This window comes from Anastrepha ludens, chromosome 5 (genome assembly GCF_028408465.1).
Source record: "Anastrepha ludens isolate Willacy chromosome 5, idAnaLude1.1, whole genome shotgun sequence".
Lineage (NCBI taxonomy): Eukaryota > Metazoa > Arthropoda > Insecta > Diptera > Tephritidae > Anastrepha > Anastrepha ludens.
In genome coordinates, this window is record NC_071501.1 from 63,562,826 (window position 1) to 63,571,699 (window position 8,874).

An 8,874-nucleotide genomic window follows, 5' to 3' on the forward strand; every position below is an offset into this window, starting at 1 on the left:
ATTAAAAAATTAAGTATTTCAAAATATTTCGTGAAATATTTGTTTTTAATTCTATCCGAATATTCGGTGTATGCTTTTTTAATATTATTTAACAGATTTCATGGATTTAACAGATAATTTGTCGCAAAGACCGAAATATAAATCCGCTCTTCTTCCGTTTCCAACTCTACGAAGTGCCATTTTAAAATAGTTTTCTCAAAGTTTTATAAAAGTTTTCAAATTCTAGTATTACTAAAATGCATAACTAAATAACGCTTGCTCTAGTAGAGAGAAATGGCAAATTTTCAATTTCAAAATAATAATAATAATAATAATAATTAGTATAAAATTAATCATAAAATGCTAATAAAAAGTTAGTATAAAATTAATCATAACTCAATTCAACACACGATAATTCTGAGCAGTTTTAAATTGAAGTTTTTATTTTTTAAAATGAAAAAAAAAACGAAAAAAATTTCGTTTCAAATTTAAAGTTAATTAAATGGGACTTTTAGATTAGAATGGTTTGAATGCAGTACAATTTGATGCTTTGAAGGAAATATAAAAAAATGTAGAGTCTTAGACTTTAAATAGCTTTTAGTTTTTGAGTGCAAGTTCTTTAACTCGTTACAGCTGATTTAAAGTATTGAAATTAATTTTTAATAAGTCAAAAAGTGAGAAATTTTCTAATTTCAATTTTAAGGCCTTAAACTCTTAAGTTGGCAAGTATAAAATTAAATAAAAAGAAAGAGAGATGGGCTCCATTGATTGTGTACCGCAGTACACAAGTGGTAAATATAATTGTCGTACGACGCCATTTGGAAAATATGAAATACGGGTGATATATTTGCACCATCTTGTAGAAACAATTAGTTTTCAAATAAGTTTGAACAATTTGAAATTTTGCGCTTTTGCAATTCCAAAGGTTAGGATAAGTTAGGTTGACCTGGCTGGCTGAAAGCTAGGGCATAGACTTGGTGGTCCTTAGTGGTAAGAGATGGAGCTTGACCTTTACGTTTCTTTCCAGCAGACTTCTTGTAATAAGCCTACGCCCTTTGCGAATCTAAGTCAGCCTTGGAGCTCAAACCCCGCTTTCAATTATAAAGAACTTTAAAGGTTAAAATAAAGGTACAACTTTAAAATTTAAAATATTAGACAAAAATATATTATATATTAAAATGATTTAAAAATATTATAATAAAATTTTAATAATAAAAATTATAAATTAACTACAATTAAATAAAGCAAAGTTTTAGAATATTATACACAGTTAAAAAAAATTTGCTTTCAAATTCGAAAGCTGCTTGAATAAATTTATAAGTTAATGCTTATAAGTTAAAGCTTTCACATTTTTTTAATTTTAAAGTTTTAAACTATTTTAAATACATTTTAAAACTTTTAAATTTCTATAACTAACTTAATATAAAGAAAATTTTTAAGTTTATATTTTTTAATTATTTGTAATTTTTAACTTCGAGATTTTTGAATCCAATTACACAATTTGAAATTTTTAGCTTTAATTCTATTCAACTTCGATTAAATAGAGTTAAACTTTGTATTAAATTTTTAAAATGATTTAAATATATTTAGTTTTTAATTAATTTTAGTTTTTTACATTTTACCACTTTACGGTATCTCTGAACTCAGTACATAAAAAAGTACAAGAATTTATTTAAAACACTCTAATTTTTTATGATTTTGTAATATTTTAAATTTAGTACGATTTTTTTTATTGTTGGAACAACTTAAGAAATAAAAAATTAACATAAATAAATAAAAAAATTTGTATCTGAAATTTTCAAACCCGTATAAAATTTTACTTAAACTTAATTTTATTAGTTGAAAAATTTCAATTAATAGGACTATGAATAAGTTCGCGCGGTTTTTTTTCGAAATTTGAAACTTTATTGACGTAAAATGGTTACAAATTTAATATTCAAAATATTGTCCATCGCTTACTACTACTTTTTCCCATCTTTCTGGCAATTCACGGATTCCCTTTGTGAAAAATTCGGTCGGTTTTGCCGCAATCCACGAATCGATCCATTTTTTGACTTCATCGTAGTTACGGAAGTGCTGGTCAGCCAGGCCATGTTGCATCGATCGGAAGAGATAGTAATCGGATGGCGCAAGGTCTGGACTATACGGCGGGTGGGGTAGGACATCCCATTTGAGCGTTTCTAAGTATGTTTTGACCACTTGTGCAACATGTGGCCGAGCATTGTCATGTTGCAAAATAACTTTGTCGTGTCTATCGGCGTATTGCGGCCGTTTTTCTCGCAGTGCTCGGCTCAAACGCATCAATTGTCGTCGGTAGACATCCCCCGTAATCGTTTCATTCGGTTTCAGTAGCTCATAATACACAACACCCAGCTGGTCCCACCAGATACACAGCATAACCTTCAGGCCATGAATATTCTGCGCCGACGTCGATGTTGAAGCATGGCCAGGGTATCCATACGTTGCCCGACGTTTTGGATTGTCGTAATGGACCCACTTTTCATCGCCAGTCACAATTCGATGCAAAAAACCCTTTCTTTTGTGCCGTTGAAGCAGTTGTTCGCATGCCATAAAACGGCGTTCAACGTCTCTTGGCTTCAATTCATACGGCACCCAATGGCCTACCTTTCGGATCATTCCCATGGCTTTTAAACGTTTGGAAATGGTTGATTGATCAACTCCCAAAGTTTTTGCAACCTCTTCTTGCGTTTGAGCCGGATCTTGATCGAGCAATTCCTCCAATTCGGTATCCATGAACTTTGGCGGCGCACCCTCGCGTTCTTCGTCTTCCAAGCCAAAATCACCACTTTTAAAGCGTGCAAACCACTTCTGGCACGTTCGCTCAGATAGAGCATGCTCACCATAAACTTCCACCAAGATACGATGACTTTCGGCTGCTTTTTTCTTCATATTAAAATAATGAAGAAGAATTCCCCGCAAAAACACATTATTTGGCACGAAATTCGACATTTTCAAGTGTGGTAAAAATATTGTTGTTTACGCTTCAAATAAAAAACTTATACTGACGTTTGTGCCTTACGACAGTAGTTCTCCAATGAATGTTTGGAAATGTGGATCGATGGAATAATAATCAAGTTACGCCATCTGTTGTAAAACCGCACGAACTTATTCATAGTCCTATTAATTTGCAGAAACCTTTAGGGATTAACCTCTTAAGTGAATTAAACTTGTTTTGTATAGATTACTGAATTCTTTCACTAAGTTTTCAGATTTAATTAATATACAAATTGAGGTTTTCTAGGCTTTAAATTTCTTAATTATTTCATTTGTAACAAACGTTCCTAAATTAAATTAAAAAGAAACAAGTTGTATTTTTTTTAATTTCATAATAAATTTAAAAAATCTAGTGCTTAAACTTAAATTTGGCTAAAATTCTCTTTAGGGAATTTAAATTTGAATATTAAAAGAAATTTTGAGTGAATTCAATTAAATTTATGCGTCCATGTATTTGTATTTAAAATTTATAATTATATTTTTCATATATTCCACAACAAATTTTTTTAGCATTTTTTATATTTTATTCATTCATCATTTTTAGCATTAGATTATATTTTTAAGATTAATAAAGTAGAATTTTTGCTGCATGAAAGACGCGCCAAAAAGGTTTTTTTTTCAATTTTGAATTATTTATTTATTACTTAGCTTGAACGTATAACTCAAAAACCAATCGGTTCCGGAATATTCACTCTAAAACAAATATTTCAAAAACTTTTAGCTGTCTTTAATTAAAATTTCATTAGCAATGGTTGCACTTAATTTGTTAAAGATTTACTGAATATTATAAATTTAATTTGATTCTTTTAGTTTTTGGCCAGCACCCAAAATATTATATTATTCATTTGCTCACCATTTCTTTCTTGCTGTCAGACTTTGAATTTAATACATTCTGTCCCCAGCTGTGTACTGCTCCACACACACAGGAAGACACACGCTTCGAGAGACAGTTTAATCCAAATCGAAAAGTTCACTTTGCTTAGAGTCAGCGCCACTGCGCCTTGCTGGCGAATTTGTAGTCACAAATATTATTTGCGATTTCCAATGTTTCACTTTAATATTGTATGACTTTTTTCTAATTAAAAAGTGTTGTTTTCTACAGCTGAAGAATTGATTTGAATTTGCAATCGTGCAAATAGAAACTTTCACTGCAAAAGATGAAGTTTGAAAAAAATTGGATTTTAATTTTTGAAACACCAGAACTCCACTTGATTGAACACAAGATGTTATCTAAATTTACGAACACAAAATTCCGAATTCCGTTTGCAAATTTTTTTGAACACAATTCAGTGTAACTTTGCTTTGATTTTGACTGAACTTTCGGCCAACTACTCTATGGTATTTAAGAATTTATATATTTTATTTTCACTTTATAAAAATATTTTCTTAACGCAACGCTCAAAGGCGTTCTTGAGCTTCACATAAATATGTATGTATGTATATGAATTGGCAGTAGTTGAGTATTTAAGATATGTATGACACGCAAACGCAGACGTCCGTTCAAAGCAAAGAGAGAGATCCGCACCGTACGCGCGCCGTTGGCGAACTGAATGTACAAAGCCCTGTGGTATAGTGACGCACCGTAAGCTAAACGCTGTGAAATCAGACAAGCGAGCAACCAACTTAGCCAACCTGGCTTAGGTGGCTTAAAAGAGCGCGACGAGAGTGACGAGCAGCTTATGCTTATGAGTGTGTGAGGACGCAATGGCAAGTATGTGCATTTGTAGATATGTACGACTTTGTATGTATGTGAGTGAATAGTGTGTGGGTTTAATGGTGTGTGTTTCTGCACTTGAGCGCACCTTAATTTTGTTGCCACTCACACTCATACGCATATATATTTTTCTAAATGCACTTGTATGTGTGCGTTTGTGTGTTTGCCATTTGCTGTTTGCCATTTGCTGTTAGGCAACATACGCTGACTTCTTTGCCTACGCGCTCAACCCGCGCACCAAACCAAGCCTGTGGTCCATTTTTGGCCACCGCCGTCTACAACTACTACCACTTTTTTACTCCACCTTCTTCGGTGCCCACTTCTTTCCCTAACAACGTCCACAATTTTTTCTTCTGCTTCTTTTTCATTAGCACGCTAATAAAAGTCAATGATTTTTTCTTTTAACAAAAAGTTGTTTGCTTGCAGAAGTCGATGAAAATCACTTAAGCGATTTTTTCTACTTTTTCTTTGTTGTTGCTTGGACTTTTCGGGTGAATCAAGTTTATTACCGCAATTTCTAGAGTAGGCTGTATAAGGTGGAAGAGGAGAATAGAAGAAGAAGCAAGAGCAACAGGTATGAAGTCATGTATTGTCGGATGTGTCTTTTTCGCATTTATGTCTTGGACATCTTCAGCGCGCCCATTATTGGCAGCAGACTACACCCACTTATCAAAATTTGGTGATGATGAGCAGCAATCAAATGTCTTTTACGGAGACAAGTAAATTTTTCTGTAAAATTTCGCTTGCAGATCTTTGGTATGCGACTTTCGCTGGAATTACGCCATCGGGTAAGTGGCTGCTTTCGATTATTCTTTGTTAAGTTATTGGATTTTTTGGCTTTCAACTTCACACTTTTTAATAAGACTTTCGATTTGAAGCATGTCGTGTAAGTATTACCAGTGTTTTTGCTTTGTTCTGGTGATTGGAATCAGAACAGGGCGAGATGTCAGGATATTTTTGGTGGCAAGCTTCATTGGAGTAAATGGATAAAGGGCTTACATGTCTATATTATGCAATCTCCTGCTTTTATTTCCTTACAAAAATGTACAAAGAAATGATACCAAACATATCAAGCGAGAAAAATACTTTTGTCTTTTAATTTTTTAATTTTTTTTATATGTTGAGGGGTTTTCAGCCGTTACAAAAATAATTAATTTTTGAAAATGTGACTGAGCGTAAATTTTGGGACATGCACACATATTGAATAAATCTAATAACACAATGAAAATTTAATATTCCTTTGGTATTTATTTATGGATAAGAGATCCATTATTTTGCTCGATTAAGTACTAGACTTTGACTAAATACAGCTTTAGATTACTATAACATTTATATCTTCTTAACTAAAAAACTATTATTAAAATATGATTTATTTTTCGGATAATCTATAATTAATTAAAAGGCTAAATGTACCTTTTTACATGCAAATATTTATGTATATATTCCTGTTTAAATTAAGTGTTCGAATTTGGAATTATTAATACTGCATGAGTCTAACTGAACTTATTCTGCCACGCCTTATAGTTTCAGCCAAGAATTTTTTTTATCTGGTACCTCTCATTTTGACAGCTTCATTACTCATTGTCATTGTATGTATATCCATCACCTGCACACAAACGCTTCATCCATTGTTATATCTAGTCGAAAAATAATAAAAACCGTTGCTGCTTTATAGTACCACAGCTTTTGATATCGCCAGGAGACAACAGAGTTAAACGACAAACTTGCAATTTGTGCCACGTCGGTAAATAATATGCAAAGCTTTACATTAGAAAAAAATACTTAAAATTTGATATTTTTCTATAAAGAACAACCGCTATGTGCGTCAGTTGCGTCGGCTCGTGTGTCATACTTGCTTGCTTATATGCTTGTATGTGCTGTGCAAATGAAAGACTTAAGAAACAAACCTGTTCGACTAGAAATGCTAATTTATTGCACTTTGACGATTGTGAAATCAATTCAAATGTGTGTTAATGAGTGGTTGAAAAGTTAAAATTATCAAGCTTAATATAATAATAGATCTCGAAATACGCAGAAAGGAAAGATTTTACTAAGTTTAGAATTAAGTGTGAACGAAGTAGAAAAATTAATGATTTTATGAGTGTACTTGAATGTAAGCAAGTTTATGAAGATTTATTAGAAGCTCTAATTTATAGCAGAACTTAATCGCTCAGGCACAATTTTTTTAAAGAGCGTACAATTGTTGGCGTATGCCGATGATATAGACATCATCGGCCTCAACAACCGCGCTGTTAGTTCTGCCTTCTCCAAACTGGATAAAGAGGCAAAGCGAATTGGTCTGGTGGTGAATGAGGACAAAACGAAGTACCTCCTGTCCTCAAACAAACAGTCGGCGTTATAATTTGGAGTTTGTAAAAGACTTTGTATACTTAGAAACCAGCATTAACACCAATAACAATGTCATCATTGAAATCCAACGTAGAATCTCTCTTGCCAACAAGTGCTACTTTGGACTAAGTAGGCAATTGAGTAGTAAAGTCCTCTCTCGACGAACAAAACTAACACTCTACAAGACTCTCATCATGCCTGTCCTGACGTATGGCGCAGAAGCGTGGACGATGATCACATTCGATGAAGCGACGCTTGAAGTGTTTGAGAGAAAGATTCTGCGTAAGATTTTTGGACCTTTGCACGCTGGCAGAGGAAGAGGGAGCCCTCCTCTGCGTTGGAAAGATCAGGTGGAGAAGGACTTGGCTTCACTTGGTGTGTCCAATTGGCGCCAGTTAGCACGAGAAAGAAACGACTGGCGCTTTGTTAAACTCGGCCAAAATCGCGTAAGCGGTTATCGCGCCAATTAAGAAGAAGAAGAATTTATGCTAGAAAACTGTAGAATTTTCGAGTTTCAGGTATCAACTGAAGACAATGCGATGTTGTTTTTGAAGTTGAAAGTGCAAAAAATTTAACGTGCCATCAGAGTTATCTTTGTTTTTTTTGGCTTTTTTTGCGTCGTAGTAACGGCATACCGAAAACTAAAAACTCTCCGTCGTTTGGAACTATCGTGTAAAGTTGCCTTAGCAAAGAGATTTCATTTTAAGTAATCCTAGTATTTAAACATTGTCGTCAATTCTTCTACAAATTGTTTTATTTATAAGCCTGCGTATAATAAGAAGTAAATCGAAAAATGTAAAAATTTTATAGTTTTGAGATTTATTGAAAGTTGAAAATTTTCGTATACAATTTTTTAAGTTCAATATTTTCGGCTTCTCTTAGTATTCTTAATTTTTTTCATTTATTAGCTTCAAATATATTTCCTATTAAAAACCAAAAAAAAAAAAAAATTTTTACTTTTTTAAGAACAGCCCCCTTAGATTTTTTTAGCTCAGTTATTCCTGCAAGTTTTAAGTTTCAAACAAAAAAACTTTCCGGCTAAAATAACAGTTACTTCTCTCGCTTTGAAATAGCAGATTTCAGCGGTATGAAGTCATTTCACCGCCTACTTTCTTCCATAATATTATGATTGGCATGTAATTTAAAATTTCAAGAGTTTCATATCTTCATATCGCAACTTTTTTCCACCACCTCAGTGCACCTACTTACAGAGTGTTTTCTCGACTGCGCCACTCCTGCACTACGTAGAGTTGACGGCAGAGGATATACACTTCCTTTATACGACACTCAGCTATCAAACTCGATGGGCTGACTATAAATTTCACGTTCGTATGGACATTTTTCATATGTGTGGCAGGTCGTCGGTGTACGTGCCACACATATGAATTTTTTTCTTGATTCCACTGGCGTGGCCCGCTTTGCATTGAACCAGCAAAATTCGCAGTCAATCGATGTGTATAAATATGGTAAGTATAATGGTTTTTTGTAAACAATTTTAATGATGCAACAAATTGCACGACCAACACCCCAACCAAAAAAGCAACAGCCGGGCGAAGAAGCAGGCGTAGAGCCAAAAGACTGATATACACACCCACATACATACATACGTACAAAAAAATGTGGCATGCGATATAGTCGCAGTCCAGCTCTTTGTGGCGATGAGTCAAACACCCGGCAGTGTGGAGACACGTTGTTGCTGGTACTTGGTGGAAATTAACAAGGCGTAATTAAAAATGTGCAACGCATGCATGACAATGAGAAAGAATACAAACAAAAATAAGAAATGATTAGGAAAAAATAAAATATTAGCCCGCAAC

The 8,874-nt window shown here is 33.6% G+C and overlaps 1 protein-coding gene across 20 annotated transcripts in view; it reads right to left on the minus strand.

Moving 5' to 3' along the window:
• Positions 1-4,537, minus strand: part of LOC128865361 (uncharacterized) — a 243,725-nt gene extending 239,188 nt beyond the window's left edge. For all 20 annotated transcript variants that reach the window (XM_054105628.1, XM_054105639.1, XM_054105638.1 and 17 more), the window contains exon 1: positions 3,848-4,537. The gene's annotated coding sequence lies outside the window, so the exon portion shown is untranslated. The remainder of the gene's footprint in view (positions 1-3,847) is intronic.
• Positions 4,538-8,874: the final 4,337 nt, after the last annotated feature.